This window comes from Oryctolagus cuniculus, chromosome 8 (genome assembly GCF_051225735.1).
Source record: "Oryctolagus cuniculus isolate XC-2025 breed Fujian yellow rabbit chromosome 8, ASM5122573v1, whole genome shotgun sequence".
In the NCBI taxonomy this organism is placed as follows: Eukaryota; Metazoa; Chordata; class Mammalia; order Lagomorpha; family Leporidae; genus Oryctolagus; species Oryctolagus cuniculus.
The window spans coordinates 44,832,661-44,854,820 of record NC_142874.1 but is presented as its reverse complement, the minus strand read 5'-3'; positions in this window follow the sequence as shown (position 1 = coordinate 44,854,820).

Below are 22,160 nucleotides of genomic sequence, written 5' to 3'. Positions count from 1 at the left end.
TGCATAATTCTTAGGTACCTAACAAAATGAATTACATTGACATCCCACAACATATTGGAAAAAATATTAAAACTCTCATATCACTCAAAACGTTATGTTTGTATAACCCTATAATTATTGCAGCCTGAAGAGTTGGTAAAAATTAAGTAGGTGGATCTTCTTTCTGCATGAAAAAGTCTCCAGTAAGTAGCCTTGATCTTGAAACTTCCATTACTCTTTAGATTTTAATAAAAAATATAATCTCCATGCATTACCCATAGGCTATAATCAATAAATATCTGTTGTATGAATTAATTTAGATCATGCACTATGGAACATTTAATATAGCAAGAATCTTAGAGATCAATTGATCTAAAGCCAATATTTTACATGGAGAGGAAATGAGGTCTGGAGGGATAATTTCAATTACCCTAAATCACTCAGCTGGTTAACAACAGAGTTAGGATTAAAATTCAATGGACATTAAATGTTTGTTCATTTAACTCCCCACCCAACACATGTACATCCCCTGCAAAACTAATGTCATTTCATGTTTTATGATTAGTTATATTGTATTTCAAAAATCATTTCATGTGTGCACTATTTTGTTTTCACAAAAGTATAGCCTCCTGCTAAACTGTCCCTCAGTTAATGAGCTGATTAATGCTCATTAATCAGCCTGTTCAGAATCTGATGTCTTTTGACTACTCTATGCTACTACTGTAACCTTGCATCTGGTTACTACGTCTGCCCTCACATCCATATAGAACCCACAGTGATCTTCTGAACATGTAGATCAGATCATTTTGGTCTCCTGCTCCATATCCTGGAATAGCTCCCTTCCACTAGCAATAAAGTAAGGGTCCAGTTCTCGTGACTGCCCCTCCATGATTCTGCCCCTACCCCAACACACACACACGTCTGTCCCCACCACCTGTAACTTTCCCCTCCTTCATGCCACTCCAGCACTGTAGGTCTCCTTAGTGTACCCACATATGCCAGCATGCTTCAACTCTCTGCCCCATCTACACAGAATGCTGTCACCCCAGAAGTCTGCAGAAATGTCTTCATTTTTCAAGTCAGCTTCAATGCCACCTTTTAAATGAGAGCTACCTGGCTCCCAAGTGAGTATTCCCACCATAAGCTATCTTAAGGACTACACTTTAATTTTGGTCTATAGCATGTATTACTTTGTACTTTATAAATTTCACTTTAGTTGTGTTTTTCAATTGCCCGTCTCTCTTACTCGAATGTGAACTCCACAACAGTGGTGAGCATGAGCTTTTGCTCACTCAAGTGTCCCAAGTGCCCAGAACTGTGGATTGCACAGATTGGGGGCTTACTGAATACTTGTTAAATTGAAGTTTAGTGACCACACGTTCCAGTAAAACATGGTTTGCTTTAATTATATAACATAATGCTTTAAAAATCTCTCAAATAATGATACTGATATTGATTATTACAATACAGACATAGTCAGAATTTCAGACTGGTCAAAATACCTACAAAAATAGAGAACCCAGGTAGACTATATATATTATGTTTTGTGTAAGTCTAATACTTGTTTTCAGCATTTAGCTATTTTAATAGTTTGAGATGATTAATGTAATATTTAAAGCACTGAATACAAAGAGTAGCTTACAAAACAGTTAAAGAACAGCCTTAACTTATTATGATTGTACCCTACAAGTCATACAAAAAATTTTTCTTTTTTTATATCTATTTTTATTGTGCCCTGATAATATAAATATCTCATTCATAAGATTCACTTTGTCACGTAAGTTCAAGTAGAAACATATTTGACCAAATATAAATGCAAACAGAAACATAATTATGGCAATAATAACATAATTTCAGTTCACTTGTATTTTCCTTAGCCCCATTGTTAATTCTTTTTTTTTTCTTTTCTTTTTTCTACTATATTGCCTTCTGGTAATTAAGCTCTTCCCATAGGAAAATCAGATCATCAAAAAATCTTTATTGAGTAAAAATCGCTGCTTAGGACAGTCTACAAATAGCTTTGAGTTCCCCTAGCAAGAGTTTAACTCTAAGATGAAAATTTTCAAACATTTTACTTCTTATAAATATAAATTTGCTAATTGAAGCTGAGCATATTTGAGCATTTGTTATCCCCAGTAGAGAAGCTGAAAATGCATGAGTTAATACACTGTGACTGTGGAGCTTAGATACTAATAACAAGGGGAAATGAGCATGATTCTAGGCTACCAGCTATTTTTAGTACTGTATTTCTAGTTACTATTTTCCCTATTGAAAAGGTGCATTAGGAGCTGATGTGCTTGGCATGGTGTACAGAATGTTAATACTTTCTAATGTAGACTGTTTCCTGAAAATTGAATAAATGTTGAAAACAAATGTGCAACAGACCTGCACCTGCGTGTTGGCACTATTAATTCACTATTGCTGAGTAGCCAGGGGGTCACTTGAAGCTCTCTCTCCATGTGAAGACTTTATCTTGGTTTTGATTTCCTTTTCAGCATATTCCTGAATGGACTTTCTGAATTATTTTTCTCTCAAATTTCTTCAGACTCAGGTTAGAGCCCAATTGAAAGCAAAGTATTAGCATTTTAGACCCATTCTCCTGCAGTGTAGAACTCTTAATGTATATTTATAGGAGCAAAATTAGAAAGTAAAATCATGTTATATAAACCTGTGAATAGGAAAATTATTACGATAGGGAGGCATGGTGCAGAGTAGAAAAGGCAGCAGTTTTGGGGCCAGCCCAATCAATAACTCACTCACACCCTGCTCTAGGTTCTTTAAGTCAAGCCATAATCAATTCATTTTGTGGGATGCGATAATGATTATCTAACTCATGGAATTTTTTGGTGACCAGTAATGAGATACCATAAAGCTTTCAGTATAGTCTTTGCATTTGGTAAACCTTCAATAAATAGCAGTAATTATGTGAATTCTGTTAAGCTTGCTGACATTTTTATATTAGATCATCCAACAATTAATAATGTAGTAGGATAAGAACATTAAATATTACATAAAGTGAATTTATTATGGTATTGATAAGGGCCTTTTTGGTTAAATAAAAAAAGGCTAAGATTCCTATTAAAATTTTAATTCCAGATGAGGCTTTGCAGTATGTTGCAAGTACCATATGGCTGGATCAGGAAAATAATTCTGAAATCAAGGTAAAGCTGGCACTGCCAAAGGAAAAGGGAAGCAGATTGTCTAGTGAGAGCCTCCTGGGGTGACTGCTATCGCCCAGCGATTTCTCCAAGGGGCAAATGATGACCACCCAACTTCCAACTTGATTTTGGTTAACAAATTTTAAGAGTTACATTATTGATCTGTAATTATGGCAGGAAGCTTTTATTTTCTTGAAAAGTTGTTTGCACACAGTTGCAGAACAAGTAGAACTAACTCTCATGCTCAATAATTTATGTAGCTCAATTACTCGTGTCCCATTGCTAGTATAGGACAGAAATAACACTCTGGGACAGAATTACTTCAACCATTCCATGAAAGAAATTAGGATTCCCATTTGTAAATCTGCAATGAAAAAAAAAAATACAACATTCTTGCTTGTAGATGTACATGCAAGTCAAGTGCATAGTAGGTGTTTTCTTTGTAAGCAGAAATCAGAACATGAATACCACAGGAATCCATCCAATAATTGAAACTATCCTTTGGGATTCTATCTCCCTGGCTCTTTCCATCCTCCATACAAACTCCAAGTTTCTGTAACTGCTGTTGCTGGTTGCTTTCTCTCTATCCTTCCATTGTTTCTTGAATCCACTCAATTAGGTGTCCATGTTGGCAAATGCAGCGGCCAACTCTCCCTCCACAATACCTGGAACTTTCTGTGGACTTTTACACTGCTGCTGGCACCATCCTCCTGGAAACATCCCTTCTCATGTTTTCCAGGCACCTTGTTCCTGTGCACCATCCTTTAGTGTCTGAATACTTCACCGGTAACCTAGGGGTGTTTAAACTTTCACTTTCAAATAATTTTATCATTAGAGAAAGTTGCCGGGGACAGAACAAAGAATGTCCAACTACTCTTCCCTCAGAATCATCACCCCACTCTTTATCTTTTTCTTTCTCTTTCTCATTCATTTTCCCCTGGAAGCATTTGTGAGTAAATCAGAGACCTCAGGTTCCTTTGCTCTTTAATTCTCTGTGTATTTCCTCAGATCCAGGAAATTCTTCGATTTTTCAACAGAGTCACAGTACCATAATCAAAATCAGGAAATGTAATGTTGGTGCAGTACTTGACACAGTACTATTATCTATTAAAATTTTACCAATTCCAATAATATTGTCCATATTTTTTTCTGATGTGTGATCTAACCAAAGATCATGGCTGTGTTTCCTTGTTATGCCTCCTTTGATCTGGAACGGTTCCTAAGTCTGTATTTGTCTTCCATAACACTGAATTTTGGAAGAATAAAGGCATTTTTATAGTGATTTTTTTCTCATGATTGGGCTGAGTTTTGCATGTTTGGTTGGAATACACGAACAACACTGTGTTCTCTTCAAGGCAGCCTGTTGGGAGGCACATAGCATCGGCTGTTGCTTTTACGGATGGCATTACCTCTGATCATTTGGTTAAAGTAATGTCCTGTAAATTTCTCCCTGTAAGGTTACTCTTTTCCACTTTGCAATTAATAATTGATGATAATATACTTTGCAAATATGCCTGTACTCTACTTCTCATTAAACTTTCAACTTCTAGTCTTAGCATCCATGGATGATTCTTGCCATAATCAGTTATTACTACCATAGCTGCAAAATGGTGACTTTCTCACTCCAAGCACATTCGTTCATTGGCATCCTGTTTGCTGCAAGACCAAGCCTCCCCATTTCCCCGATTCTCATTAATCCTTTTTATATCAGCATAGAGTTGGAGACTCATATTTTGTTTAGTAGGATCACTCAGCGGCTTTATTCAATCCATTGTTTTCATAATTTGTTGATACCCAAATTTTTTTCTTTTGTGTGCATTTTGGCCAGATCTTCTCTTTCATTTTTGTTAATTTGCTGACTTGTGAATATTGAAATAGTCTAAGGCTGCTCCAGAGTTCTGATGCCTTTCCTGAATAACCTAGCTGGTGATTATCCATCTGACTTCCTCTTCAGCTCTACCACTTTCCAATTTGCTCAGAGTATTTCATTCACTCCTGTCTCCTGTGTTCCTCCAACCTTTCAAGCTTGCTCATGCCCCAGGACCTTTGTACATACTGTTCTGATGACACATTATACTCTTCCTAAGACATTTGGCTAATTTACTATTTCTTATCTTTTAGGTCACAACATACCCCCTTAAAGAGTATTTTGTTTATTATGTATAAAAATAGCACTCTTGCATCTATTTATATTATTTTACATCATACAGCACATTTCACCAACTGGATACATTTATTTTCCAAATTTTAGGGATTTAAACTCACAAACAGATTTATTTGTGTTGTTCAATGTTATATTTTCATGTGGATCAAAGAACATCTGATATATAGTAAGAGCTCAATAAATATTTAATGAATCAATTAATGAAATAATGATAGAATTATGCTAAGGTAACATATATGCAGCCCTTCCTAAAGACAGCTTTGGTAATAAGGCCAAAATTCCTGCTGTTGGCTAGTGTCGGAACTTCTCTCCCAGGGCTTGGTCAGCCCTACCAATATAATTCTCCTTTTGTGTTCTCCATGGCTTAAAATTCCCACCCTAGGGGCCACTCTTGTGGTGTACTGGGTAAAGCCACCATCTATGATGCCAGCATCCCTCATGGGCATTGATTTATATCCCACCTGCTCCACTTCTAATCCAGCTCCCTACGAAAGGCCTGTGCAAAGCAACAGAAGATGACTCAAATATTTGGGGCCCTGGTATTCATGTGGTAGACGGGCTCCTCGTCTGGCCTGGCCCAGTGCTGGCTACTTGCAGCCATATGAGGGAGTAAACTAGGGGATGAAAGATCTCTCTCACGTGCACACTCTAACTCTCTCTTTCTTTCTCTGTAACTCTGTCAAAATAAATAAATGTCTTTTTAAAGATTCCTACCCTATTTCCTAAAGGTGCAGCACATAATTTCTCTAGACTTGCCAGTACATTTAAGTATATTAGCACCCACTTTTGTCTTGCTGACCTGGGAGTCATTTGATCTATAAAACAAGTTTTATCATCTATGCTTTAATCCTTTATAATCTTACACTTTAACTCTCATAAGCCAAACTTGATGCTTCTTCCCAAAGTTCTTGGTGACATCCTATTATTACCTCTTGTTCTCAAAATCACACATGTCTTTTGCGAACTCTATTAGCAGGATCATTTGTCAATTTGAAGAAATTGGCCAGGTTTCCCTGTATACACAGAAGTTCTGATTCTGAATTTTGTTAGCTTTTGTTACATACCATCTGATGAGAATATCAGCCTTCATCTTTGTGGTTGTAATATTGTTGTATAATATGTTATATATTATACATATATAATATATAAGCATATATATTCTTGTATAAAAGTCGTTATACATTATATATATATTCTTGCATAGAAATCATTTGTTATAATGTAGCAGGGATATTTGATTACATATTATTTAGGTACTGCTTATGCCAATTTCTGTACTCTGTTTCAAATATACTGATGTTCACATGTAAATGAATATGAAGAGTACAAATGAACATGAAAGAGTACAATTTTCCATATTTATTTACAAAGAAATGAGAATATGGTAAGTATAAATATTTTTGCCAATATCACTAAAGGAAGACAATAAATAACAGACCAACATATGTTCAAGTGCAGGTTCATGAAACCCCAAAGCCTGTTCTTGTCTTGCTATGTCTTATTCTTTCTCCTCCCAAACTGAGTATAGAGCCCTGAAGGCTTTTTTTGTGATATGACCTCTCCAATCATCCTAGCAAATAATTTCCATGCATTTCAAGTTTACTTCCTTGTGAGGGGCTGTAGCAGGTGCAGGTTGATTCTTGCAAAAAGGTCATTGATACACACTTTACATTCTGCCAAATGGAGTGTATGATATTCACAAGTCTTGAACCTACCCATAAATCTAGGCAGATCTTTTTCCTAATTCTGTTCCTTTTTGCAGTGGGTTAACACGGGCAGTAGTTTTCAACTGAGTATGATTTTACCCTTTAGGTAATATCTGGTAATGTTTGGAGATATTTCTGGTTGTCCCAACTGTGGAAGTACTACCATTAATAGTAGCACAAATGTCTGAATATAAGATAAAGACAACAGTAAACATCCTACAATGCACAGAACAATCCTCCAACATAAAAAATTATCTGACCAAAAACATCACTAGTACTGAAATTAGAAACCTCAATTGTTCACAACAGACAGGACTTGAAGTTCAGACTGTCATTTGCTAGTTTTCCTAAATGTCAATAACATATCCACAAAATGGGGATAACAAAACACACCTCACACAGAATCTTTTGAAGATTAATTGAGTTAATGTTATATAAACAACCAAGACCACTTCCTGACTTGGAAAGCACTAAGCACATATTTGTAATTGCTATTATTATTATTATTATTACCTTACATGGATTCCAGAAAGTGAGCATATTTCCATTTTTACTTAAGGAATACAACTTTGCCTCCCCAAATGAACTGCTCCCTGAATCCAGGGAAACTGGAATTATGGCGTTTAATAAGAGTACTCTTTCTTCTTTCATACCACACCATGTCTGCTCTGAAAACTGAGCATCTGTGATCACTTTACACTTCTTCTGATCCTTTCTGGGAACTAGCAGATTGATTTTCAAGCTTATCCTGTTGACATTTTCAGTTCCTGGGAAGTAAGACATTTGTTTTGCTCTCAGCTTTGTCCCTGTGGATAACTCTACCCCAATGGCACCCATCTTTTAGGGATTTCAACAAGCCCCCAAATAAACCCAAGTCCATCTGTTAAAGGACCTAAAAAGAGTCAGAAATATGATTAAAGGAAATTAAGTCTTTTGGTCTCAACATTTCCTCTGGATTTTGTCTTTGTTAAGAATTTTTTTAAACAGTCAGAATTTACATAGGAACATACATTTTTTCCTGCGGGCCAATTCAGCAATATGAAAAGGGAGGGAGTATTGGCTAAAGGAAGAATGACCAGAGAATGCAGGAGGGTAAACTACAATGAAGGAGAAAAATATATTTCAACCTAATGGATTTTAAATATGTTTTCCACTATTAGGCTTTAATGTGTGAGGAATCACATTTTCTTCAATTCAATAGAGAAAGATAGTTGGTTCATATTTAGGAACTACTAAATTTCTCTGGTGGTTCATTCCTAGACTAACCTCAGTGTCTGAGCCTCAATTAGTTCCTGGTTCAGCCATATCATTAAAAATAATATATTCATGGGATAATTTTGAGAATTAGGACAACATACTTGCAAGGACTTAATGCATAGAAAGTACTCCACATGTGTGACTATGATTTTGCTTTTCCTCAACCTCATTTACATCTCACTATTTCTAAATCTCTCTCTGTGAAGAGGAATGTTTGCTAAGCTCTAAAACACAGTTTTCTTTAAGTTGTATTTTTAATCAAACTTTCAGTTTATAGATAATTACATATTCACTTACAGTTTTAAGAAATAACATAATGAAATCTCATTTACTCTTTAACCAGTTTCTCTCAGTGGTAACACTGTTTAGTCCAGCAGTTAAGATGCCCTCTTGCCATATCAGAGAATCTGGGTTTGATCCCCAGTCCTCGCTCCTGGCTCTAGCTTTGGCTAATGAAAGCCCTATGAGACAGCAGTGAAGGCCCAGGTAATTGTGTTCCTGCCACTCACATGGGAGACCTGAACTGAGTTCCTGGCTCACATCTTTGGCCCAGCTCAGTCCTGGCCATCGAGGGTATTTAGGGGGTGATCCAGCAGATGGGAGCTCTCAATGTGTCTGTTTATCTGTCCTGTCTCACAAATAAAAATTTAAATAGAACGATTATAGCACAATGTCACACTTAGAATGGTAACACTGCTGCCCTCAAGATAGGGAGATGTCTGTTACTGAAGGCTCTCTCACGTTGCCCTTTATGGTCACTGCTACATCTTTCCCATGCTAATCCTTAAGGAGAGGTCTGTGGACACCAAACTTTCTCTATCTCTCTTCCATCTCCATTTCACAACCTGATAAATGGAATTATGCACTGTGCATAATTTATCCAGTTGTTAAGCACATCAATATTTTGTTCTTTTTCATTGCTGGGTAGTATCCCATGATCCAGATATACTGCAGTTTTTTTAACCATTCATTGTTTATTTTTTTACAGTTGGGGCCACTACAAATACAACTACTATAAACATTCTTGAACAGGTTTGTGTGTGAACATATGTCTTCATTTCTGTGGGATAAATGCTCAGAAGTGCAATTGCTGGGTCATGGGGTAGTTGCATGTTTAGAATTATAGGAAAATGCCAACTTATTTCCCTGAGTAGATATACCATTGTACATTCCCCAGACCATGTTGAATGGCTCAGTTTTTCCAAAGCCTCAGCACTATATGGAATTGTCACAATTTCTTGCTTTACTGAGGTATAATTGACAAATAACATTTCTAATATAGACAAGGCATACAACATGATACTAGTTCTGTGTTTGTATTGTAAAATGATTACCATAATTAAGCTAATTAATATATCCAGAATGTGGCATAATTATCATCGTGTGTGTGTGTGTATGTGTGTATGTGGTGAAAATTCTTAAGATCTACTGTTTGAACAAATTTGAAGTATATTATACACTATTATTAATGAAAGTCACCACACTATAGATTTTCACAGTTTACTCATAACTAAAATTTTATTCCCTTTAACCTGCATTTCCCTATTTCCCCAGCCCTAACCTCCAATAAACATACTCTACATTCTGTCTCTATGAATTCAATATTTTACATTGTACTTGTAAGTATGTTCAAGCAGTATTTATATTTCTGTGTATATGGCTTGTTTCACATAGCATAATGTCCTCCTGATTCTTCACTGCTCTTTGAAATGATAGAATTTCTCACTTTTTATGGCTGAATAATATTCCATTTTATACACACACACAAACACATGGGGGCTTCAACAAATTCCTAGAAAATGGAATTTATAGACAATGCTCATTTTCCATGAATTTTTTGATGCCTTCATGTGTGTGTGTCTCTGTGTGTATATGATAATTTCACAATTTCTTTTTCTATCTATATATCTATTGATGACACGCAAGTTTCAAACCTTGGCTATTGTGAATAATGCTGCAATGAACATGCAATGTAGACCTCTCTTAGAGATGCTGACCTCATTTCCTTTGGGAAAATACTCAGAAATGGGATTGCTGGACAACATAGTGGTTCTATTTTTAATGTTTTCAAGAATCTCACTAGTGTTTTTCATAATGACTATATAAATATACATGCCTATCAACGGTGTACAACTGCTGTTTTCTGTGTCTTCATCAGCACTTTGTATACTTTGACATTTTTGTTAATGTTTTTTGATTAGATTGTTATGTTTTATTGAAATCTTATATGAACAAGAATTTGGAAATGCAATCACATCAAGGGGACACATTGTCACAGTTTTGATAATTGCCATCCTACCAGGTGTGAAATGAAACCATCTTTACAACACACAGAATTTATAAAAAAGTTCTAGCTTAAAATTGATTTAGTAAGTTCTTTTCTAAAACCTGCTGATTTTTCTTTTTTTCTTCATAGTTCTATGACATAAAGAAGATAAAAGAATTTCAGTTGCTACTTTTTAAGCTACTTCATCTTATATGCAAATATTTTAGAAAAAAATGTTCTAGCATATTCATTAATGCTCTACACATTAGAAAGAAATGTTATGCATGCATTAAGCATACACTGTGTGTTGGAGTCTAAATAGCTATGCATGTTCATAGTACAAAATCCTGTAATTGAAGTACATGCAAACAATATATATTTGTGAATATATATGTGCACATATATACACATATGCAATAATTTGTAAGACTGAGTGGTTCAATCTTGGCTACTCTGTTTTGTATACAGATTCCTGATTATACACAACCTGGGAAGCAGCAAGTGATGGCGAGGTACTTGGGCCTCTGATAATACACATGGTAGAACTGGATTGAGTTCTGGACTCTGCTTTGGCCTGGCCCAGCCCTGGCTGTTTCAGGTATTTGGTGAGTTAAGCAGTGGATAGAAGGAAGATCTCTCTTTCACTCTTTACCCATCCCGCTTCTTTCCCTGTCTCTCAGTCTCTCTCTGCATCTAAAATAAAATCAAAATAAATCAATAAAAAATTTATAAAGATGTTTTATATAAGCCCAATTATTTTAAAAACAGATTGGCTACAGAAGCCATTATGGAAAAAGTATGGATATTTCTTGGAAAACTGAAAATAGATCTACCATATAATCCAACTATCCCATTCTGGGGAATATATCAAAAGGAAATGAAATCAGCATATCAAAGAGATACCTGATATCCCATGTGTATAGCACCTCAATTAACAATACTGAAGACATGAAACCAACATAGATATTTATTAACTGATGACCTAATAAAAATGTGGTATGTATTCACGGTGGATTATGAATGAAATCTGACATATGAAACAAAAATGAATAGAACTGGAGATATTTATGCTAATTGGGATAAGCCAGCCCCAGAAAGTCAAATATCCCATTTTCTTTTTTGTGGAAATTAATATATAGAGAAAAACAAAATAGATTTTGATTATAACAGGAGAAAATTACAATGTATCTAGGAACAATTGTATTAAAAATATGTAAAGAGTAGATATTTTGCACATATTAAGCCACCACTTGCCTAGTCAGCATCCAGTATCTGAATGCATGGGATGGACTCCTGGCTCTTCCCCTTCCCATCCATTTTCTTGCTAATGCCACACAGATGATGGCTCAAGTACTTTGGTTCCTGTCACACATGTGGGAAACCTGGATGGAGTTTCAGGCTCTTGGCTTTGGCCTGAACCACCCCTGTTTGTGATGAACATTTAGAGAATGAACCAGAAACAGAAGCTATCTTCCTCTTTTCTGCTGCTCTGCCTTTCAAATCAGTAATTGTTTCCGTAGGGCTGCCTTAACAAAGTAGCATAAGCACTGTGGCTTAGAACAACAGAAATCTCTTGTCTCAGCAGTCTGGAGATGAGAAGCCTGAAACCAGGATGCATCAGGGACACTCCCGGTCAGATCCTCTGGAGGAGGGCTACTCTTCTTTTCTCCAGTTTCTAGTAGCTCTGGGGTTTGCTGTCTTCTAAGTGCCTCTAGTTGAATCTCTCCAGCCTCTGCCTCTTTCTTCACATAGTGTTTTACCCCTGTGTCTTCATATTCTGCTCCTAGCATCACCCATCATATTAAACTAGGGGCCCAATTAGTAGGACTAGTTACAGCTGTAATAGCCCAATTTGCATCAGATCAAGTTCTGAAGTATTGGGGTTTAGGACTTCAACCTATCTTTTGGGAGATCCAATAGAACCCTCAGAAATCCCCACATGTAAAGCATTACTTAAGGTCATAGTAGGCTCATGTCACTCTCCAAAGCCAAGGATCATTAAGAATAAATGTGCTTGAAAAAATGGTCAGGATTCTTAGCCATCAGGGAAATGCTAACCAAAACCACAGTGAAGTTTCACCTCTCTGTAGCTAGAATGGCTCTTATACAGAAATCAACAAACAACAGTTGCTGGCAAGGATGTAAAAGAAAAGGTACCCTATTCCACTGTTGGTAGGAATGTAAACTGGTGCGGCTACTGTGGAAGACAGTATGGAGATACCTCAGAAATTTGAAAATAGACCTACCATATGACCCAGCCATCCTACTCCTGGGAATTTACTCAAATGTAAAGAAATCAGCATATGAAAGAGTAATCTGTGCACCCACATTTATTGCAGCTCAATTCATAACAGCCAGGATATGGAATCAACCTAGTTGTCCATCAACTGAAGACTGGATAAAGAAATTATGGTACATACATACTATATAATACTACACAGTGGTAAAAAATGTTATTTGCAACAAAATAGATGCAACTGAAACCATTATACTTAGTGAAATAAGCTAGTCCCCTAAAGACATATACTATATATACTCTTTGATCTGTGGTAACTAATAGAATATCTAAAATGGTAATCTATAGAAGTGAAATTGATATTTTGAGATGTGATGATTTTGAATAGCCTTTTTGTCATTGTTGAGGAACAATGTTTTGTTTTGTTTTCTTCATACTATTTGTTGTTTTTTTTTTTTTTTGGTAACATTTTTGCCTTTCCCCCATTCAGTTATTCATTGAATAATTTTTATATTATTTAGACTCATAGAGTCCAGCCCTCTCTTCGTGTTATAAGTCTAACACCTTATTAGAGTTAATTCTCGCATTCCTATTTTACTTATTTGCAACTTCTCAGAGGATGAAAAACACAGTTCTCATTATCTCTAATTTATTTACTTCTTTGATCAAGCTAAATATACATGTAAAGTAGATTCAGAGTTGTTAACTCATATCCTGTTTGGAAACATTTTAATTTTGCAATAGACACTTTTTACCAATCATGAATTTAAGAAATGACATCTACATTCAATTAAAAATTAATCACTGGGTTTGCGTCTCAAAAAATTGAAAATAAATTATTCTAGTAGTTATTTTAGGACTGTACCCAAAGACAATAACCTAAAATATACAGATTCACAGATGATTTGAGTATCCCTGTGAAGTTTGACTTTCATTTAGATCAATTTACTGAAAGGATTTTTGATTATTTTCAATTCCAACTTTTCTGTTACATGTTGTCCAAGTTAAGCAATTGCAATTGATGTGTTAACTCTATTAGCAGAAAAAGACATTATACAAACTGCTATTATGTTAACATTAGATCTTATAAAGAAAAATACTATTTAATATAATGTCAATAATGCTGTGATGTTTTTCACATATTTTATAGATTAAAGTAAAGCTTTGGGGAATTTCATTCTCTCAAGCATGAAATATTTGACATTTTAATGAATGCTTTTGTAAATGTAGTTAAACAGTTTAACATTGAAAATACTTTTTTTTTTGCTTTTGCAGGGATTATATCAATACAATTTTTTGAATAAAGAGGTTATGGCAAAAACAATGAAATTTATTGCAAAATGAAGAAATCTTTAGGGTAGAAACAATTCTTGGAGTTGGTTGTAGTACACACATAGTCATAACTGCATTCAACAAGCTGCAGTGTTACACCAACTGCAGTAGATGCTACAGTTGCTAAATTTCTAACATACATGGACATATTTCTAACCAGATTTACAATAACTACACCACAAAGATGGAGGAATGAAAATGAAATTGGAAAAAAAAAATAAGCCATCTTGGCAGCGACACTTTCTCTTTGTTGCCCAACACCATTCAGATTTCATAAAGGTTTGTCTTTAAAGAAACGGCACTGCAAATCAACTTGAGAGCCCTACAATGGTTTTGAAACTGTTGTTAATCCTCTATATTTTGCATTTATTTGATTTCTATTTAAGACATATTTGTATATTTGAAAGGTAAAGTGACAGAGAAAGAGGTGAAATTGGAGAAGACCCCCCTAAAATTTACACTGAAATGTGGCCCCTTAAAGTTCCATAGAAATGCTATCCGGGTGCCACATGTACTACCAGAATTTGGGGTGCCTTACGATTTCACCACGGGCTTATTACTAGATCCCTGATATTAATAAGCCCAGTGGGTTCTTCCCAAATATTTAGAGAAGAATTCTAAATACCGGCACAGATAAATGAGGCAGCATGGTACGTTTTAAGCTTTTATTTAGTGAGAAAGATGCATAGGAGAGTGACAGCTTTATTTAAGAGAGATGTAAATAGGGGTTCATACCGAGCACCAGGAACCAGCCACATGGAAGAGCATCTAGGCCTGTATCTGGGCCAGGAAGCCTAGAGCACATGGCCTGAAGGCCATGCACCTTAGAGGCACGGGGCTACAGCAAGCCCCCTCCTGACAAGAGGCCAGGGAAGAAGAGCGGGCGGGCCACACAGTGCCCAGGCTTTTAACCAACTTCCAAATGGGAGTGGTTAATTAACCTGATTGCTGGTGGGCACCCAGGTGTGGCCAGGTAGGGGAATGAGGCCACACAGGAGCGCGGCAAAGGCATCAGGTAGGGGCATGAGGTCACACAAGGGTGTGGCAAAGGCGTGGTCTTCCAGTTCACAAATCTAACAATTTTAGCCTGTATGTCTGCCTACTTCAGAGGGAGAGACAGAGATTGATCTTCTATCTGGCGATTCAATTCCCAAATTCCCACAGTAGCAAGGGCTAGGCCAGACCAAAGCCAGGAGCCAAAAACTACACCTGAACTCCCACGTTGGTGGCAGGAACCCAAGCACTTAGGACATCATGCCCTGCATTTCAAGGCACATTAGCAGGAAGCTGGATCCAAGGCAGAGCAAGTGGGAGATAAAACCATGCTCCAACATGAGATACTGACATTGTAAAGGGGGCTTTACCTGCTGCTCCAGAACGCTGGTTCCTAGATGGGACATTTTTTGATCAGCTTGCTTATGATCTTATACAGTCTATATATTTGCCAGCATTTGCTGTACGGTCAAAAACTGAAGCTTCCTGTTCCCAATAATTTTAAGTTTTATTTATTTATTTGAAAGAAAGAGTGAGAAGAAGTTGAGAGTTTTCATCCATTAGCTCACTCCCCAGATACCCACATCAGGGGCTATGTAAGGGCCAGGCTGAAGCCAGAAGCTGGGAACCTCATTTGGGTCCCCAACATGGGTGGCAGATGCCCAAGTACAGCTTCTCAGGCACGGTAGCTGGGAACTATAACAGCAGAGGTGGAACTGGAACCCATGCCCTGTGATAAAGTGTGAAGGCTTTGCAAGCAGTGATTATCTCCCTGCAACAAAACACTTGCTCTTCTTTTCACTTAATAAAGCTCTTGCCAACTTACTCTGTTAGTTTCTAGTTTAAATATGCTCAACTCAAAGAGCATTTCAAAAAAATTTGCACTAGGTTTCAGCACTGGATCTTTGCTCTCAGGAATATATTTTTTTTCTATTGCTAGAGAGTTAAAGTTATGCACATGAAGCAAATAGTGAAGTCAATGCAAAACACATCTTCTTGAATAAAAATAAATGTTGCAGACAAATTCATAGTGGTGGATAGGAAATAAAGCATTGATTGTCAGTTAGGAAAGATTTTAAGGAATCTTTGGGAATGATTGAAGCCAGCATATTAGTCTATAGTCTGTAGACAGAAAGAAATGGGAGAGGTGTGTGGATGCCATGGATAATGAAAAAATTAGAGACATGTTAAAAAGCATTAACCAGAAGTGAAAATAACCTGGGGTATTGTAATAATTGCAACCTTGAAAATATAAGGAAAATCCAAAAATCATTTTAAATAAAGTATTGGAAAGAATCTATCTTTCTTAAGACACATGAGCAACTCCAATTTGACTTACAGCTGATTTCCTATCAGAAACCCTACAGGCTGAGGGAGAATGGAGAGACATAGTTCAAGCCATAAGAAAATAAAGTCAAACCAGAATACTATACCCTGCAAAGCTCTTATTAATGAATGAAGGTGAAGAAAAGACATTCCACAAAACAAATAAAAATTGAAAGAATTTGACATCTCTTATCCACCCTTAAAAATGATGCTTAATGATGTGTTACAACAGAAACACAAAAAGATAATCATCATTAGGAAATCATGTGAAGGCAGAAAATCTCCCAGTAGCAATCCAAAAGAAATCAAAGCAAACAATAATATTTAAGAAAAAATGGAGGGCCAATTAGTTACTTATCAATAATAACCTTGTATGTAAATGACCTAAATACTACAATTAAAATATACAAACTGGTTGAATGGATTAGAAAACAAAATGAACTATTTGTTGCCCACAATAATCACACCTCACCAACAAAGATACATATAGACTGAAAGTGAAAGGATGCAAAAGATGTTCTATGCTAATAGAAAGCAAAAATGAGCAGGTGTAGCCATCCAAATATCAGACAAAATAGATTTTAACACAAAACTGTTACAAGAGACAAAGAAGGGCATTATGTAATGGTTAAGGGATCAACTCAACAGGAAGATGTGAATATAATAAAAGTATAGGCACTCAATGCCAGGGCACCCAGCTATTTAAAACAAATGTTAATGGATATAAAGAGAAACATAAACTCCATATATAGTCATGGGGGACTTCAACACCCAAACTCTATCAATGGACAGATCAGATCATCTAGACAGAAAATCAACAACAACAACAACAACAAAAAACAGAGCTAACTGAAACTATGGACCTAATTGACATAATTGATGTCTACAGAACTTTTTCACCACACAGTTGCATAATACAAACTCTTCACTCATGCATCAGACCTTCTCAAGAATAGACTATCTGCTAGGCCATATAGCAAGTCTCAGCAAATTAAAAAAAATTGAAATCATTCTATGCATCTTCTCTGATCACAAGGGAATGAAGCTGGAAATCAACTGCTCAAGAATCTCTAGAACATATGCAAACACATGAAGACTAAACAACATGCTCCTAAATGAACAGTGGGTCATTAGAGAAATAAAAAAAAAATTCTGGAAAAAAAATGAAGATGAGAATATCAAAACTTATGGTATACAGCAAAAAGCTATGAGGGAAGTTTATAGCAATTGGTGCCTACAAGAAGAAACTGGAAAGGTACCATATAATGATCTATCAATTCATCTCAATGACCTAGGAAAACAACAATAACAAACCAAATCCAGAATTAGTAGGAGGAAATAAGTAATTAAAATTGCAGAAGAAATAAACAACATTGAAACAGAAAAAATACAAGACATCAGTGAAATGAAGAGCTCTTTTTATTGAAAAAATAAAGAACATTGACACACCAATTGCCCAACTAGCCAAAAGAGAGGAAGAAGACCCAAATCAAGAAAATCAGAGATGAAAAAGGAAATGTAACAATAGGTACGACAGAATAAAAAGAACCATCTGGAGTTACTACACTACAAAGAGCTGAATGCCAACAAATTGGGAAACAAAGAGGAAATGGATACATACAATGTTCCTGAAATTGAGTCATGAAGACACAGAAAACCTAAACAAACCAATAACCAAGACAGATATTGAGTCAGTAATAAAGTCCCTCTCAAAAAGAAAAGCCCAAGACTGTATGGCTTCATTGCTAATTCTAAAAGACATTTAAAGAAGAACTAATTCCAATTTTTATTAAGCTATTTAAAACAATTAAAAGGGAGAGAATCATCCCAAGCTCTTTCTATGAAGCCAGCTTCACCTCAATTCCTAAATCAGAAAAACACACAATAGAGAAAGAGAACTATAAATCAATATCCTTGAAGAGCATAGATGGAAAAATTCTCAACAAAATACTAGATAATCAAATCCAAAAACATATCAGAAACATCATTCACCTGGACCAAGTGGGATTTATCCCTGGTAGGCTGGGATGCTTCAGCATCATAAATCAATCCATGTGGTACATCACATTCACAAACTGTAGAAGAAAAAAAAAACATATGATTATCTCAATAGATGAAGACAAACCATTTGATAAAAACACCATCCTTTTACATAGAAAACCTTAAGCAAGTTGGGTATAGATGGAGCATCCCTCAGTAAAATCAAGGCAAGCTACCACAGCCATCATATTAATGAATGAGGAAAAGTTGGAATCATTTCCTCTAAAATCTGCAACGAGGCAAGGATAACAACTCTCACCATTGCTATTCAATATAGAACTTGAGGTTTTAGCTAAAGCTATTAGGCAAGGAAAAGAATTCAAAGGGATACAAAAGGAAGGAGGAAGTCAAACTATCCACATTTGCAGTTGACATGATCCTATGTAAAGGAATCCAAAAGACTCCATTAAGAGACTACTGCGACTCATAAAAGAGTTTGGTAAAGTGGCAGGATATAAAATTAACACCCAAATAGCAATAGCCTTTTTTATACAGAGACAATGCATGGCTAAGTAAGAACTTCTAAAATCAATTACAATCACAATAGGTACAAAAAAACTTAAACATCTTTGAATAAATTTAACCAAGGATGCTTAAGATTTCTATGATAAAAATTACAAAACATTAAAGAAAGAGATGACAGAAGACAATGAAAAATTCTTCCATGTGCATGGATTGGAAGAATATCATCAAAATTTCCATACTATCCAAAGCAATATACAGAATCAATATAATCAAAATACTGATGACATTTTTCTCAAATCTAGAAAAAACAATGCTAAAATTTATATGGAAACACAAGAGACACTGAATAGCTAAAGCAATCTTATACAACAAATCAAAGCTGGAGGCATTACAATACCAAATTTCTAGACATAATTTAGGGCAGTTATAATCAAAATAGAATGGTACTGGCACAAAAACAGATGTGTAGATAAGGGACAGAATATAAGCTCCAGATATCAGTCCACACACATAAACCCAACTTATCTTTGACAAAGGAGCTATAATCAATCCCTGGAGCAAGGACAGTCTCTTCAACAAATGGTTCTGAGAAAACTGGTCTCAACATGCAGAACCATGAAATAAGACCACTTACCTTACACCTTACTCAAAAAACCATTCATAATGGATTAATGATATAAATCAAGACCTGGGTGTCTGGTGGTGTGGCGTAGCAGGTAAATCTGCCACCTGCAGTGCTGACATCCTATATGGGCATTAGTTCGAGTACAAGCTACTTATGACTTCAACTTCCAATCCAGCTCTTTCTATGGCCTGGGAAATCAGTGGAAGATGGCCCAAGTCCTTGGGCCCCTGTACCCACTTGGGAAACATGGAAGAATATCTAAGCTCCTGGCTTCAGATCAGCCCAGCTTTTCCCATTGCAGCTATTTGGGTCTGAACTGGCAGATGGAATGTATGTCTCTCTCTCTCTCACTCTCTCTCTCTCTCTCTCTCTCTCTCCTTGCCTCTCTGCATCTCTGCCTCTCTGCCTCTGCCTCTCTCTAACTCTGCCTTTCAAATAAAATAAATAAATCATAAAAAATCAAGCCCTGATACCATCAAATTACTGGATAATATTAGGGAAACTCTGAAAGATACTGGGATAGGCAAAGACTTCATTGGAAACACCCTAGAAGCAGAGTCAGTAAAAGACAAAAATGTCAAGTATGATTATATTACACTGAGAAGCTGCTACCCTGCAAAAGAAACACTTGCAAAGTGAGGAGACAACAGACAGAATGAGAGAAAATATTTGCAAAGTATGTAAATAATAAAGGATTACTATCCAGAATCTATAAAGAGCTCAGGAAATTCAAAAACAACAACCATTGCAATTAAAAATGGGCAAAGACTTGAATAGGCATTTTTCAAAAGAAGAAATTCAAATGGCCAAGAGACTCATGAAAAAATGCTCAGGATCACTAGCCAACAGGGAAATGTAAATCAAAACCACCATGTTTCACCTCATGCCAGTTACAATGGCTCTCATACAGAACTCAACAAACAACAGTTGCTGGCAAGGATGTGAAAGAAAAGGTACCCTAATCCACTGTTGGTGGGAATGTAAACTGGTGCAGCCTCTGTGGAGGACAGTATGGAGATACCTCAGAAATCTGAATATAGACCTACCATATGACCCAGCCATGCCACTCCTGGGAATTTACTCAAATGTAAAGAAATCAGCATATGAAAGAGTAATCTGTACACCCACATTTATTGCAGCTCAATTCATAATAGCCAGGATATGGAATCAATCTAGATGTCCATCAACTGAAGACTGGAAAAAGAAATTGTGGTATATATACACTATGAGATACTACACAGTAGTAAAAAAAAAAAAAGAAATCCTGTCATTTGCAGCAAAATGGATGCATTATATTTAGTGAAATAAACCAGTCCCCAAAAGACAAATACTGTATGTGTTCTCTAACCTGTGCTAACAGAGTAACTAAAATGTAACATATAGAAGTGAAATTGACATTTTGATATTTGATGATTGTTACAGCTCTTATCTCGAGTATTGTGGAAATGTGTTTTTTTCCTTTATCCTATATGTTGAACTCTACTTAGTGTAGGTTTAATATATGAGTATAAAGTTAACTGAATATTGATCCTTGTAAAAAATAACAATGTGAATAGGAGAGAGAGAGGAGGAAGAAGGGTGGGAGTGTGTTGGGGGGGGAGGGTAATGTGGGAAGTATCACTTTTTTTCTGAATCTGTATATATGGAATATATGATATTTGTATACCTTAAATATTTTAAAAAATTCAATTAAAAATAATAAGAAAATAAAGTTACTACATAATTTATAATTTGCAATCTCTAAAATAATTAATAAATACCACAACTACTAAGAAAAAACTATTTGCTATCAGCTGGGCAATAACACTGGTTTTATAATTAATTCAAAAAAATTTTTTTTAATTTTTTGATAGGCAGAGTGGTCAGTGAGAGAGAGACAGAGAGAAAGGTCTTCCTTTTACTGTTGGTTCACCCTCCAATAGCCACTGTGGCCAGCGCGCTGCAGCAGGCGCATTGCGCTGATCCCAAGCCAGGAGCCAGGTGCTTCTCCTGGTGTCCCATGCGGGTACAGGGCCCAGGAACTTGGGCCATCCTCCACTGCCTTCCCGCCATAGCAGAGAGCTGGCCTGGAAGAGGGGCAACCGGGACAGAAACCGGCTCCCCAACAGGGACTAGAACCTGGTGTGCCGGCGCCACAAGGCGGAGGATTAGCCTATTGAGCTGCGGCATCAGCCTAATTCAAAAATTTTTAATGAGCACTACTGACTGCTAGACACTGATCCTAACCGAGATAGATATGCCTTCTCTACACATGAAATTTGGAATAAGTTCTGTAATGGTCTGCCATCATATGTATATGCTACCTTTTCTCTCCTATTCAAGAATGCTGTGTTAGAATGCAAACAAGTGAATAGTAGCAACAAAATAATCATTGTATTCTTGGAGTTGTATCTATGAACTACATGGGATTTCTTCTCTTTGTATTAATATAGAACATTTAAAAAGAATAAAAATATAAGAAAATATGAGATTTTTTAAAATGTAATGTTTTGTGATTGTTTAACTCAAGGATTTTCCATCAACTAGACTAGGATCCAAGTTTCCAACTTTAAATATGCATTTTTCTGAATAAAACTTCAAATAATACACAGTACTGATATAATCGTATAGTCA